The following is a 15010-nucleotide window of genomic DNA, read 5'->3' as shown; positions in this document are numbered from 1 at the left end:
AAATGTACCTTTCACAAATTAAGACCCAGCGCTATTTCCCTCAGTCATCATTTCTAATTTGGCCCACACCATAAGAAACAAACCAACCATCCTACTTAATCCATGGCTGTCAGGTTCTCTGTGTGTAATGAATTAATATTCTTAGTCCAGTTATGAGGAGTGTTTTTGCATCTCAGAGACTGTATCATAATTGATCGTACCTGTCATATTCATTAATAAAGAACCCACACCTGCCCTACAGCCATAGTAAATGTAGATCAGAGAAATCAGAGAGCCCCCACAGTATTATATGGGGGAAGAAACACAGTATTTTCTTTGCTACCATACCTATTTCCTTCTAGTAACTCTTTCAAGAGCTACCTATATTATCAAACACATGAAGTCACATCCATCTCAAGTGATGCTTGTGGAGCTGCTGACAGAGTTTTGGCTATAATAAAACTCCACCATTTTATACTGAATTAAACTGGGAATGCATTTCTCCCAGAGCTTTTCATATTCCTGCTCTACCTCAGGAAAATGACATTCTTAGCAAAAATAACTCACAGAATAAATTTCCCAGAAAACAGACAAAAAATCTCCCCTTATACACTTTCATTTCTCATTTCCTGAGAAATAAAGCCACTGGCTGCACTGGCACCTTTGATAGATGACTAGGTGAATTTTTTTGGACATTTTCCCTCTCGCTTAAACAAAACCATTTTCTCTAGACCCTATATATCAGTGAGGTAGGTTCAACCATTCAGTAATCCTGGAAACACACCAGCTGATTTCAATCCTGGAATGAAAGCAAACCAGCCCAGATGGAAACCTCAAACTGCATGCTGAAAGTCACACAGTGTTCAGGGGAAAAAAAAAGATAAGAATTAAAAAAAATCACCCAAGTTAAAGAGGAATTGCTCAAGTAAAACCTGCATTATTTCTACACAACAAATATAGAGAAAAGCCTCCTCAACCTTTAAGAGACTGTATTTTTTTTTCTTAAGTAGCATACTAATTATAGTAGGTATTTTTAAAAATATTCTACATTCCCATCAAATACCAAAATTAATAATAATTTTTAAATGAGGTATAGTTATATATACAATATTTCTCAATTCCTCAATAATTTCCTCAGCAGTATGTCTAATAATATAATTAATCTATTTCTAATCACAAGCAGTGATAAAGGCTTGTAATGACAAGTGGTATTTTATCACTGATATGGTTATGTACATTTCTGTTATAGAGGAAGTATATATTTAAATTTCTCCTGCTCCTTAGCATAAAATGGTAATGTTCTACATTTAACTTAGAAGTTAACAAGCCATTTTTGCTATAAGAAAATCAAGCCTGGTTATGTAAGCCTTGGGTTGATACTTCACTGCAAATGAAACATTTGAAATGAAAATCAGCTCAGTTATACTTGCTTTTTTTCCTGGGCCTAGAAGCAGCATAGCTGCAGCTCATCCATTCAATCACTTCTGATTTCCAGAGTTTTTTCCCAGAGGTATGTTTAAATGAGATATCTAAATGTATTATATGCCAAACAGTCCAAGTACATGCATTAACAGAACTGACTCTGGGTCCTATCGTTTCATCTGAAATCATTTCATCTGTCAGCTGAAGGACTCAGAGTAAAATGAGCAAAGCATTGTGTCATGTTACCATACACATGCACACACACACATTTAATGCAAGGAATATTGCAGTTGTTCACTTTCTCTCCTGTAGAGACACAGCCCAAGGCAGAGGCTTTCCTCGGGGAATATGCTGTCATTAGGGCCTTTTCCACAGAAAGAGATTTTTCTTGTATCACAGATAAAGTTCTGCTCTTGAAACCATGTGAGGTTCAAATTAGAGGCAGTCTCATCAAAATGATTTTCGGAAGTGGAAGAGAGGAAGGAAAGATATAGTGGATGGTGTGACAGGCAGCAGCAATGTAATGTACATTTTCAAAATCTTGCTTACATAGTCTGCATTTCAGAAGCCCTTTTTTATTTTTCCATTGCCCTATTTACTTCACTGAACATTTCAGCTACTGCCACAATTTCATTGACAGCCCTGGATATGTGTGTTGTAAGCAGGACCACAGCTCCTTTTTGAACTTTCGTAGCTTAGTCACAGTGCTGCCTGGAATTAATCCAACAATGTAAATAACAAATACCTGTTATATCTTTGTGTCTGATAGACAGTATTTTCTCTAAACAGAACAAAGAGCTGTTTTGGCAAATAATACAAATTATAATAAAATTACTCTGACAAGAAGAATGAGTCACCATCCTACCAGTCTCACTTCACTCACATGAAAATGAAAAGGTTGTTACATGGACTACATGGCCATAGGACTACAGTGGGAGTACCAATTACCATGTCAGGGTATGTAATTGGTCCTAGTGAAGAAATCTTGAGGAATTTCTGGAATTTAGAAGTCCAACAGAAAAATAAATAAGGCATATATATGTCTCTAAAGTGAAGTACCTACTTAAGTAGGTTGTTGAATAGCATTTTCAGGTATGAAGAGCAGTTATCAACAGGTTGATTGAAGACTTTGCTTCAGCTCCACAGGTAAAATTAATCTCATCTAATGTTAGTCACCAAGCACTCAGGCAGCCAGTCCTCTCCAGATTCAGAAGTTTCCATTACAATCAGTGCTGAAAACTACCTCCAGCCAATGATACATTCTTCCTGTGACAGGCACCTCAGGGTGGTAGGGTACCACCTGAAGTAACTCACAGCCTCAGACATTCCCCTAGGCAGTTAGCTATGACTACATGCCCAGCTGTTAGGAACAGTGAGTTAAGTGATAAAAATCTTACATTAAATTAATTGGTTAATGATACTAAAATTATATTAAAAGGAGTTAGCAAAGTATTTGTTACATTTTCTGCTCCTCAGCTTAGCTGATTCAGTTAAAAATGTCTTTTAACACTTATCTCCTTAAAAACTTTTTACTTCTCATCTGTTGAAAGGAATATTGCATTCAATCTGGAAATTGGAGGCATTTATATTTAACACAGTAGAGGTGTTAACAGGAGGTGAAAGTGAAGAGCCAACAAGGGAAATAGAAGGATAAGACCAAGACTTACTCGGTTCTTTTAAGTTGAAGCCCTTAGTAGCTAAGGGGTTCCAACTGTCCCCTTTCACCCTCAACTTTTCAGATGAAGTAACTAGGAAGGATTGGACTTGAGTTTTTTTCCATGGATATTGTCTTAATGCCACTTTTAAAAATTGCATCTGGCTTCAGCAGCTAATTCGGTAAAAGACATCAGAAAAGTTGCAATTTAAAGCTCCTGAAAAGTACTAGGCCTCTCTTCTTAAATATCTCATTTTTTTAAATCATAAGAGTTTCAACAATCATTGCAAAAGAGTTATTTCCTGCACACTTATTTTTTGGTGTCCAGACTTGGAGCAAAAGAAATGCATCACTGCTTGCTATGCGGCCAAAACAGATGACAGATCATTCTGTACCAGTCTGGTAAAACAGGGCACAGCTGTATTTTATTGTACTTATAGCTTACTCCAGATTGTCAAAATTGGTACAGTTGACAAAACACTTGTGCTCCTCAAAATCATTCAATGTCTTGAGACATATTACTCCAGATTATTTTGAAGAAACAAAAAAATTCCTCAAAAAATTAAGATTTCCATTATGGTAAGACCATTTCAATCTCCTAGTTCTGATATTTTTTTGCATCTTTCAAAAAAGCTACTTGCATTTGCTGAAGAGACTACTAAAAAGGAGAAAAAAAAATAGACCAGTATCATGCAAAGTTTGTTTCAAACTTAGAAATCACTTTCTGGTAGTCTTGAGCTAATTCAGGATTGCATTTTATTTCCTTAACTCAGATTTAGCATTAGAACTGAATGAAGCAAGGCACAGGGAAAGATATGCACAGCATAAGCTTCCCAGACTTTTATATTTATATCAAAGGGTACTGATTTACAATTCTGAGGATGACAGTGGTGAAGAAACCAGAAAGGCTTTAAGTAAAGTGATGAGATCAGTGAGAGACCTGATTTGAGCTATCAGTTCCACCAGATAAAACCAAGGTGAATGGCCCTGTCATAAACAAACAAGCAATCCTTTACCCAACCTACTCGTAACAGTAGCAAATACGCTAATGTAAAAAAAGTAAAATAAAGGCATGCAGAGAACAGAAAAAAAACTTTTATGTCCCAGCACAGTCACAGAATGAATGTAACTGAAAAGATGGAGGACAACAAGACATATAGCAGTAAAAATGGGTGAAAACTAAGGTCTCCGTTGTACTGCATAGTGAGCCTTTACTCATATTCTAAATACAAAACCATTGCTGCCTCAGCAATGAGAGGAACAGACATCCTTTCAGTTCACAGGCAGGGGACAGCAAGTTGTAAAAGCTGTGCAGACCACATCTATACTTCTTTTTGTTTGAGGTTGGGTAGTTATTTTTTTAATCTTCTAAGCATTGTCAGTGTTAGTATTCCTAACTGTCATTTTACCAATAGTGAGGAAAAGCTTTTTGAAGAAAAAAAACCCAAACCCTCACAAGAAAAGGAAATAGAGGTGATTAAACCACGAGGCAGGAATGTCTTCAGGCCATCATACCTTGCTTAAAAAGAGAAGAGAAGGCAATAAAAATTATTTCCAGCATGCAGCCTGTGCATGCTGTTCAGCCCAGTGAGAATTTTGAGCAACGTGAGCAAAATGCTGCCTTGCACACTGTGCAGGGTTACAGTGCATCAGAGAAACCCTACCATGGCCAATTAATGGGCTTCCAGCCCTCTGCAGAAAGAAAAACTAATAATGACATTTGACCAGCTTACAGAATCACCCCTTCAACATTAAAAACTGGTCTCAAGTAATAGAGGAAAACTTGCGAAAAGATGCTTCAAGCAAAATGGGGTATCTTACTGAGGTTTCTATTTTGTATTCCCTTGAATATGTATTTTTTTTCTGACAGTTTAACTATTTGCACCCAAAACATTCCTGCTCAAGACTGTCCAGAGTCACAAAGATGGTCTTTCACCTTTGAGTCTCGGAACACCTGCATCCCTACATAAAGGGGAACTTTTTATATCATTCTCACAAAACACATAAAACCTGTACTCTTGGTCCCTAGCTACATCAGAAAAGAACATTATGAAAGCCCGGAGAGGAACTCAGCAGTGAATACTGTCACATTTGTCTAAGGTTCAGCTGACAGAACGAGCCACGGGCAGTATGGAAAACTCAGTGAATTTGTGCTGACCTTTTCACTTCAGTGCTGATGCATGAAGCTTACAGTACATGAAGATTTCTGGTGTAATTTTTCCCCACCATGACACTGAATTTGAAATGTCCTTGTATCAGTGCTTTTCAACTCATAATTTCAAGCACAAAAGAATGCACATTTTTTCTCTGTGTTCTTGGACATTAAGACTCACTCTATTAAAAGTATGTTACTATGTGTAAAAGCCATTTGCGTCTCATACTTCAGAAAATAAGGAAGTCTAAGAAAGTCTTTTTGGAGCAGATAAGCCTGACCAGGCAGATAGTGTAAGAAAGCAGTCTTATAAAAATTTACATGCCTGAGAAAAAAAAAAACAAAGGTGGACACTTGGAAGAATCTCATAATAATAACATGAATATGTCTCTATTCAGACACTTGTTTCCACAACTTATATATACGGATCTAATTAACACTGAAACAAAGCAACAGTACTTCTCTAAACGTTGGTACAGGAATAAAATAAGTAAAGACATACAGCAATACAAACATATAGTAATTACCACAGAATAATGCCTTGGAAAAACAAAGTAGTAAGATGTCCAAGAATATTTGTGCATCTCTGTGTAAATGTAAACCACACTATTACCTTTTTAAATACACATGATTAAAAGTTACACTTCTGTGAGTAATTTCTTTTTCTGGGACATGATACTGATGGAAAAAAAAATCCACAGATTTTCTTGAAAACTATGAAGAAAAAAGAAAAATTCGAACACATAATATCCTAGGCTGAGCTTTTGAACTTTGTTCAAAAAGTTACCCTTAGAGAATTTTTTTCTCTTATTTTAGAGATTTTTCTGATTTTTATTTTATTTCTCTTTTTTCTTTATTTTAGGCAAAGCTTTTCAATGAAATTTATACTAAAAAGCACAATCAATGTATGCATTTTTCAGGATACAAGGTTTTAACTCAGAATTTTATCATCTCCTACTGTAAATTCAGTAGGGTATGAGTGGTAAAGTGATTTTGCATTGTCATCCAGGATAATTAAGATACTCACCCACCAAAACTACATTCATCTGGCCAGCTCTACTGACTTTTACAATAGCTGACAAGAGCCTGGGCTGCTCCTGTGTACAATAAAAGACCCTTGTAAGGAGACTGCATTGTATTTCTTGCAGAGTGATAGGTACAACGAGGAATTTCCAAGTGCTGCATAAACACCCATTAATTAAGTCTTGCCTGGTCACTCTAGTTAGAATTCCAGTGTTTTCACATTTGTAAATTGAGATATTAAATAGCCCTAGTCCCCTTGTGTCATTTACATTCCTGTTATACAAAGAACCACAATATCTGTCTCAGCTACAAAAATGAATGGAATTGATCCAGCAAGTAGTTGTGAAATGACAAAGGACATGTAAGAAAACCTGGGTGTGGAAATCTGTGCCTAGCATTCAGCAGCACAAATAAACTTATATGCCTGATATGCACAGAGACAGTATTTATGCTGCAGGGCAGAGACAAGGTATGTTAAGGTCATACTGGTTTAGGTACAGTCCAGTGAATACACATGCAGTTTAGAGTCTTTGTCATCTTACTCCTGCCTCCCTGGAGTATTGCTTTGTCCAAATATTTGGAGAGCTGACCTTAACAAAAATGTGAGCTGAGGCTGTCACATGGATTAACCATGGAAACAGAAATCTTTTTCTGACGGATCTGAAAAAAAAACCCTCTTGCTGCCCCTGCACAAAATGTCATAATGAATGCAGGGCACGTCTCTTCTACCAGATCACCAGCCTATTCCTCCTGCTTCTTTTGACCTCTTTATTAAATCCTCTGCTTGTAGTTCAGCATACTTTCTCATACAAACACATCTTCCATTGCAAGATCAAGTTCACTGGCTGCCAGCATCTCTCTTTCTTGGTACCCTACATACCTCTGATCCTGAAGGCATGTTTAAAATCATGTGGATGGCATTCTAATCACAATAACATCAAGAAAGGAGAAAGTTAAAGTCAACGTCAAATTTCTTTCAACTAAAGGAACAACAATGAATTACTTTTGCAAATACAAATATTTTCTGTCTACAAGGAAAAAATAAAGCTCAGCAGTACATTTCCATTTGTACACTTGTACTGTCAAATCAGCCCCAGGTAGAAGTCACACAACTTTCTATCTCTTTCCCCATACACATTCAAACCCATTTCTGTAACACTGTAAAATAATTTATTCTCAGGTGGAAACAGTATGAATTAAGATTCAGTCTAAGGCACATTTTTATAGGAGAAACGTAGCCTCCATAAAATAGGCCGGGTATGATAGACAGGTTCTCAGGTAAAATAGCATAAATGGTGATGCTACAGTCAGTAATTTCAGAAATAATTCTTTTTATGAATTGGGTCTTAAAATCTCAAACTAAAAAAAGATGTACAGTCACACATGCTGACTGTATCAACACACTTGTCATCTGTCATCCTAAATGCCTGAGTCTAACAAATTGCAGAGGGAAAAAGTGCTAAGACTTTTTAAAATTAGATTTGAATTATATTAAAGGAGCTCCATGTTACCTGGCTCCTTCCTTCTGTTAATGTGTTTTATATTATCTTTCCACAATCTCAGGAGAACTGAACTTTCTATGAAGATTAATGCTACACTCACTTCATGTAGAAGATATTATTATTTCGAGCTCCAGGAATTCCCCCTGGCAAACTATATTAAATCCATGCATTGTCTCTCCAGCTATTCTGTCATGCTGGCTTTACAACTTGTGTAAATTCAGCTATGGCTGATTAGTAGGACTCCATGCCAGAACTTTCATTGAAGTATACCCCAACTTTAAAAAATGTATATATCTTGAAAGAAAGTACAGACCACTACAAACTACAATTGCTTCTTCCTATGCCACCACACTGGTTTCTATAGAAAAGCTGGAAAAGTTACCAAGTTTTATTTTGAAATAGCTTTATTTTAGAATTATGACCTTCATATCTTGACATATTATTATATTTCTTGGTGTATTAATCTGTAAAAATGTGTCCCTAAGAACATTAACATTCTTATATTCTTAGAGATGTACTTATACTTATTAAGAGAAATGTCCTTTAAAATTCTTGGAAAACAGGGTGTCATTCAGAAGTCCACCTCCCTGCAAAATGCCTGGCATGAAATCTAGCTGACTTGAGTTGAAGGTACACTGATGATATTAAATCCTTGAGCTCTGCGTTTTACCAGCTTGATGCCCAAAGTATCAAAGCTATAAATTATGAGAAAGGCCAAAGAGAATCTAGAGTCTAAAGGTCCTGATTATAATTTTCACTTACTCTTTGGAGTTAGAAGCAAGATTATGTATTTACAATTTATGGTATTTTAAAGCTACCTATTTGACTTTTAATATTATTATAATATTATAATATTATAATATTAATAGTATATTGGATTTCTTTAGATTTCTATTTGCATAATTTTATATAATTCATGTTTATTATGCAAGAGTTCAGAAAGTGCTGGTAGAAAAAACATACCACCTCTCCTTCTGTTTGTAAAAAGGAAAGCTTAGCCACTGTAAATAAATTTGGACATCCAGGTTCTGCAGATTCTAAAACAGTACTCTCACACTCTTCTCCTTTTCGCACAGTTTATTTTGTTTTGATTTTCAAGTGGTAAACAAAAAATAAATGCATAAGATCTAGTTTAACTAACCTTAAATTTACTAACTTTAACTCCTTTAAGAGTTACAGGGAGTAACACTTATTGCAGCTATGATGATTGAGGAATCACTTGGATACAGGTGAAGCAGTAGCCATCACTTAGAGCTCCACTATAGTTAAGAATAGATGCAGTTTAGTTTACTATCAATTTCATCCCAAGACTTTTTTTTTTTTTTTTTTTTTTTTTTTTTTTTTTTTTTTGTCATCCCATGTGCATACAGCCAGTCAAGCACACAGGACTGAAATCTTACAATTATGAATATTGTGCAGGCTTGTGTGTGTATTTGCACACAGCTAGCACCCTTTGCTTTTGCATTATCCTAATACCATGGGGACCTTAGCCCAGAGCACTCTAACGATACGAAGAACATCAGTAGGATTCTCTTTATTGCGTAAGGGAGTATAACCAGTCAGTCAAACCACATGCAGGGTGACAGTTCTCATTATTGCTATACCCATCATGATTACCATTGCAATAAACATCAACCCAGATTGTAGCAATCTCTGGATCCAACCAGTCACACCGAGTCCAAACCAGCCAAATATTTTTGAAAGCCAGTTAGCATTCATTGACTCTCAGATCTCACGTGTCCCTTGCTACTAGGAACATCTTCTCTAGTTGCATGTTGAGTTCCATCATGATATTAGGAATATAAATACAACAATCATTGTTACATAGGTTCAGGTAGTCACAAAGACCATTTTGGTGTAAAAACATTAGATCAAGTGCCATGCGGTTCTGGAGGGCTATTTTTGAGGTGGTCTGTAATTGTTGATTAAGTAACACTATACTCGTTTCCGTAGCATTAGCTAATTTTTCCACTTGAAAGGCTTATTTACTTAACTATAATCATGTCCATGTAATGGCACCCCCAGACCCCAGAACCCTTCCATTCTCCAGGCTATAAAGGTAGCTGCCCCTGGGTCTTGCCACTCTTCCACTGTTCCATCCAGGGTCACCCTTCCCCTTTTTATATGAGTTATCCAATGGGGCTGAATAGGAGTCTGCCTCCAAAAGGGACAAAGTGTTGGGAGGCCTAAAGTACATTGGAGATTGGGTAACCCATTCCATCAGGAGGTATATGTATTCCTGTCATTACAGGCCCATATCAAACCAGCTGGAGTATCCCTGGATGCAACAAAGCAGTCATTTGGGAATTGAGCGAATTTTTCGCTCACTGTCATATAGTTTATACTATGGTTTTGGCACAAAGAGCCCATTTTTAAAGTGATATAAACTGGCCAATAATATTTCATACAATTGTGCTGCTCTCAGTTTGAACAATTTATTACCCTTTGGCAAGACCAAAGTGATGACTGGTTTGATACAGTGCCAAAAGAAAACCCAGACCCAAATGGTATAAAACCTTATGCACCTGGCCTAAACCAGGCACAATTATGAGAAGGGGTATTTGGTTTTGGACAATCTTGTCCTGTGTCCCATTGTACACACCAGCTTGTATTAATAGGTTAGTCGTATTGCAGGATATAGGTTGGTCATCCCCAGGGTTGCAAGTCACTTATCCCCCATATGACATGGGTACATGGTAAAGTCAAGTTTTTACCTTCTTCATAGTAGGTACAAGCTGTGCTTTTGAACATAGAAAAATTAAACGGCTGATGGAGTTTTAAAGAAATCCATCCTCTATCCGGGGAAAAGGGGTCACCTATTTTAATCATGCCATGGGTTTCCCACAGCCGTAGCAAACTACCTCCTATGTCTGTGGGAGGAATTCCCATTGGAAGTGGATCTCCAACTGACTTAGGGAAAGGCAGGCAGGCAGTAATGCTAGATTCATTAAGAGCAATGGCAAACCCCTTTATCAAAATAAGGACTAAATTATCTTTCAAGCCCTGAGTGGCAAAAGGCTTTGTTTTCCCACACCAGCGCAGAGTCGGTGGTGCAAAAGTTCTCCCATATATCAGCAGTCACCTATGCAATATGAGGTACTGCTGCTACTAGGGATGCAGTGTTAGCATTAAGCCACCTATAATCTATGGTTAGTCTCCATTTACCATTAGGCTTTCAGACAGGCCACACTGGTGAATTAAAAGGGGAGAGTGTATTGACCACTATCCCTTGTTTCTTCAGCTCTAATAGAACCTCAGTCATTCCCTCTTTAGCCCACAATGGGAGGGGGTAAGGTTTTACATTTGTAACTTTACATGAAGGGAGACTGGGTGCCATCTGCAGGAGATGAAGGGTGGAGCAGGCAGCACCAAACATCCATTTATGTCCTTGATCATCAATCCACTCCTGCCTTTTTGAAACATCCAGGCCCAAGAGGTTAGTACGAAAATTTCCCAAGACTGTATCTACCATTTGCACCTTATCTTCTCCCTGTAACCACAGGGACACTTGGGCAGTCTTTTGTTTCTGAATATCTCTGAAAGCACCAGTGACCAAATTTTCTTTTTTGAAGGCAAGATGCGACAGTACTTCACAGTGGAACCCTCGAGGACAGATATTTGTGCCCCAGTATCAACAAGAGTCACAGGAGTTTTACTAGATCCTATTAAACATGTTATAAGCAAGTCTCCTTTTTCATTTTCAGTGAGCCTCCTTAAAAATTCCCACCCTCCAACACCACATCTACTATGCTGGGTGAAGGGATCTCTTTTCCCTGTAGGGCACTGGGAGGCACAGAAGGACTGATTACATCAGGAGAATGCTTATTTGTTGACTCATCTTCACTGTGTACTTTCTTGGCCAGCTGTCTACAATTCTTTGTAAGGACTGCCTTGGTTGCCTGTCCATGATCTCCTGGGGAATTCCCTTTTGGAGCCCCTCTAGCCACAGATTCGATCTCGACCGCTGATATTGGGGGGACCTATTCCCAGATAAGTCTGGGTTTGGGTTCTGAGGATACCCCTTGCCTCTCCCTGGTCCACGGGTCCAAATTTCCTGCCATAATTGATTAGCTCTTGAGCTACTTCTCCCCAAGTCCAAATCTTTCATTCAGTCCTGCAGCCAGGGTTAACCTCATGCTCCAATGCAGCTAGCAAATGGTCTTGGGTGGTGGTGGCTCTGATTTGGCCCTGCAGTTGGATCCCCATGGCTTTTAGTGATTTTGGCAGACCCTGTATCAAAGGGGTCATCTGTTCTGGACCCACTGGCAGAAACATGGGGGACGAGTATCTCAAATCCAGCTTACAGTCATTCATCATTTGTAGGTAAGTGGCCTTTGGCACACTTTCTACCAACTGATCCACTCCTCCCTTAATGTCCAGCGGGTCTCCCTGCTCTAATGAGCTGAGCCCAGAAGGCAACCCGCTGAGTGAAGGACCAAGGAGCACGCTTATCTCATGTGTTTAGAAAGATACCAGGCCCCTAGAAGCCTCCAGCTTCTTGTTTGGTAAGGAGAATCTCATCTCTTCCTGACAAGGACACACGCCACACATACTCCATCTCAGATTCTTTCTGCATACTGCCTAATTCCCTAGGAGTTTAGTCAGCTCAAGTGCAGATAGCTCCTTTGTTAAGACACCTGCGTGGTTATCCTCATCATCCTCGAAGTATATTCGGTTTTAACAAGAGGACAAAGTCTGGAGAGTTGAGATAGTTCTAATTTATCCATTCGTTGTTTTAATTCTTTTAATTTCTCCAATGGGAATGTATTATCAACTTCACCTTTTACTTTTACAGGGGCATGATCTGGTGCCTCCCCGACTGTAGTGACAGTCTCAGACATATTATGGCCTTCCTCTAACTTGTGTTTAAGGGCTGACAGTTCCTCATGAAGAGCTGCAGCCTCTTGCTGTGCAACCTTGCCAGCCTCCACCTCCTTGCAGAGAACAATGGCACAAAAAACATCTGTCAGTATAATTTCAGTAATCCGGAGACCCTCCACCCAAGCCAGTGCAATTCACTTTAAAATTTCTCTTTTGAGACAACTTCAAATCAGTGACATCAGACTCTCACAATCAGAGAACTGGATATCTTACAAAACAGATGCTTAAATTGTATATCTTATTTCAGGGATAATGCTGCTGTTTCCTCCAAAGTCTGCCATTTCCCAAAAAGCCACTCACACCCTGTGGCCAAAATACAGATACTCCCTTGTTTTTATTAAATAACTTGCATATCAGGAACTATACTTTGCTAAGTAATGGCATACACACCTGGAAAACTCGGAGTGCAGCAGGACTATGCTCTTGCTAATTGCATTTGCAACTGACCAAGAGCATGTCCTATGGCAGCTCTTTTAGATCAGCAAACAGTCCTAACCTATCACTCCAAAGCAACTTGTTTGTGTGATTGTGCTCTAATTACTGGTCTTTTCTGTTCAGATGACCAAATGGTTTTGTGCTTTGTTGTTCTATGGAGCATAGCCAGATTTCAGATGCTATATCTGCTACAGCCTTTAAGATCATTTTACAGTATTTCAAAAGAAATATTCTTCCAATTCCTCCTGTGGCTGCTAAAGGTGCAAAAGAGGCATCAGCTGTCCTTAAAAGATACATTCTTAACATATCATTTTACCAAAGACGCTAACACATGAAACTCCATAGAAGGTGCCTTATCTTGGACTCTACCTTTTACGAAGGAGGATTCCTAAGAAATAACTTGGAGACCTTGGTCCTCAAGAAATTCTACAAAATGAGAAATATAGCTCTCTTTCATAAGTGAAGACTATCTCTGTTCTCATGATAAATAAATCATACCTCTTCACTGCAGTCAGTAGGTGAAGGTGCTGCCTGGATTTTAGCCCTGCTTCTATCAGTTTCCTGTTGCATAGCTGAACTTTGTGAGGCTTCCTTAAAACCACCCCAGTGTGGCTTATGATGTAACACTGTATAGCTTGCCTTGAATTACTGAAGGGAGTCATCATTACAGGAAAAAAAGGAGAGGTTCTTCCATTCTTTTTTTCTTTTTTTTTTTTTTTCTTTTTTTTTTTTTGTACAAAGGAGCACAGACATTTAGCATTCTAATTAAAGTGTACCTATGGATTAAATGAAAAATGAAAACAAAAATGTCAGGTCTAGACTTAGGTAGCACAGCAAAGTAAATGCCAGCTTATATGCATAGCCTCTTTACATCTCAAAAATAGCTTTCTTCTTCATAAGCAGTGCCATTGATTGATGCTATTCAGGCAAATGTCTAAGAACATTTTGTTCAGTAACTACTGTGGGCTTCAGCACAAAGACTATAGAATAAAAATCTATTTTAAACTCAAAACCCAGTGTGCCCTGGACTGCAGGAACAGCTGTGACTAAGAGAGATGTAATGGTTATTATCTTTACCAGATGCAGAAGCTCAAAATGAACTATTGAGCTCATTAGAACACACAAAGCAAGGGATAGCATCCAACAGTCATAGCAACAAATTACTGGGATCCAGAAAACTAGCTAACTGCAAATTGAGGGGGGAGCAAAAGACTTACAGCAATCATTCATGGCAAACTCAAAAGTCAAATAGCCAGCCTGATTTCTTCATGGTCTTTGAACTGTTGAGAATGAATATAACATGCTAGCATACCTCAGTAACATGTGAAAAAACTATTGTTATTCAAAATTAAACAAAAATACATTCATTAGACAAGTATTGCATCCAGGGATTTGATTAGAATTCTTGACAAGGAGGGCTTCATATAACTAGAAAACATATTTCTATAAAACAATTCCATGTCAGTGATGCCTTATACTTACTCCCCTCAAGCACGCCTAATGCACTTCTGAGACTTTAAAAGAGTTGTATGCGCCTCTACAGATCTTGTGTTCTGTTATTTAAGTTATCAATGTTCAGTGGAATTACACAACATATACACTACCATAACAGAGTGATCTGGGCTCAGCAGTCATATTTTTCTATCAGTTTTGCCTTACTTACAAATCTACTTTTTGTTCTGTTTTGTTTTGGTTTTGGTTTTCTGCTTGGTTGGTTGGTTTGGTTTGTTTCTGCTACTTGTCTTTTTCTTTTTGAGTCTTGCATTTCACAAAGGATTCTTCTGGGATTAGAATCGTAGAGTCATAGAATCATAGAATTAGCTGGGTTGGAAAGGACCTCTGACATCATCAATTCCAACCCTTAATCCACTACCACTGTGGTTACCAGATCATGGCACTGAGTGCCACATCAGTCTCTTCTTAAAAACCTCCAAGGACAGAGAATCCACAACCTCCCTGTGC

General features: G+C 38.1%; 1 pseudogene; it reads right to left on the bottom strand.

Annotated features, from left to right (window-relative positions):
* Positions 1-10006: 10006 nt before the first annotated feature.
* On the bottom strand, positions 10007-13618 carry LOC139798774 (uncharacterized; annotated as a pseudogene).
* Positions 13619-15010: the final 1392 nt, after the last annotated feature.

This window comes from Heliangelus exortis, chromosome 8 (genome assembly GCF_036169615.1).
Source record: "Heliangelus exortis chromosome 8, bHelExo1.hap1, whole genome shotgun sequence".
Taxonomy (NCBI): domain Eukaryota; kingdom Metazoa; phylum Chordata; class Aves; order Apodiformes; family Trochilidae; genus Heliangelus; species Heliangelus exortis.
Note: the sequence above shows the minus strand (reverse complement) of the source record. Positions and strands in the feature narration are given on the sequence as shown.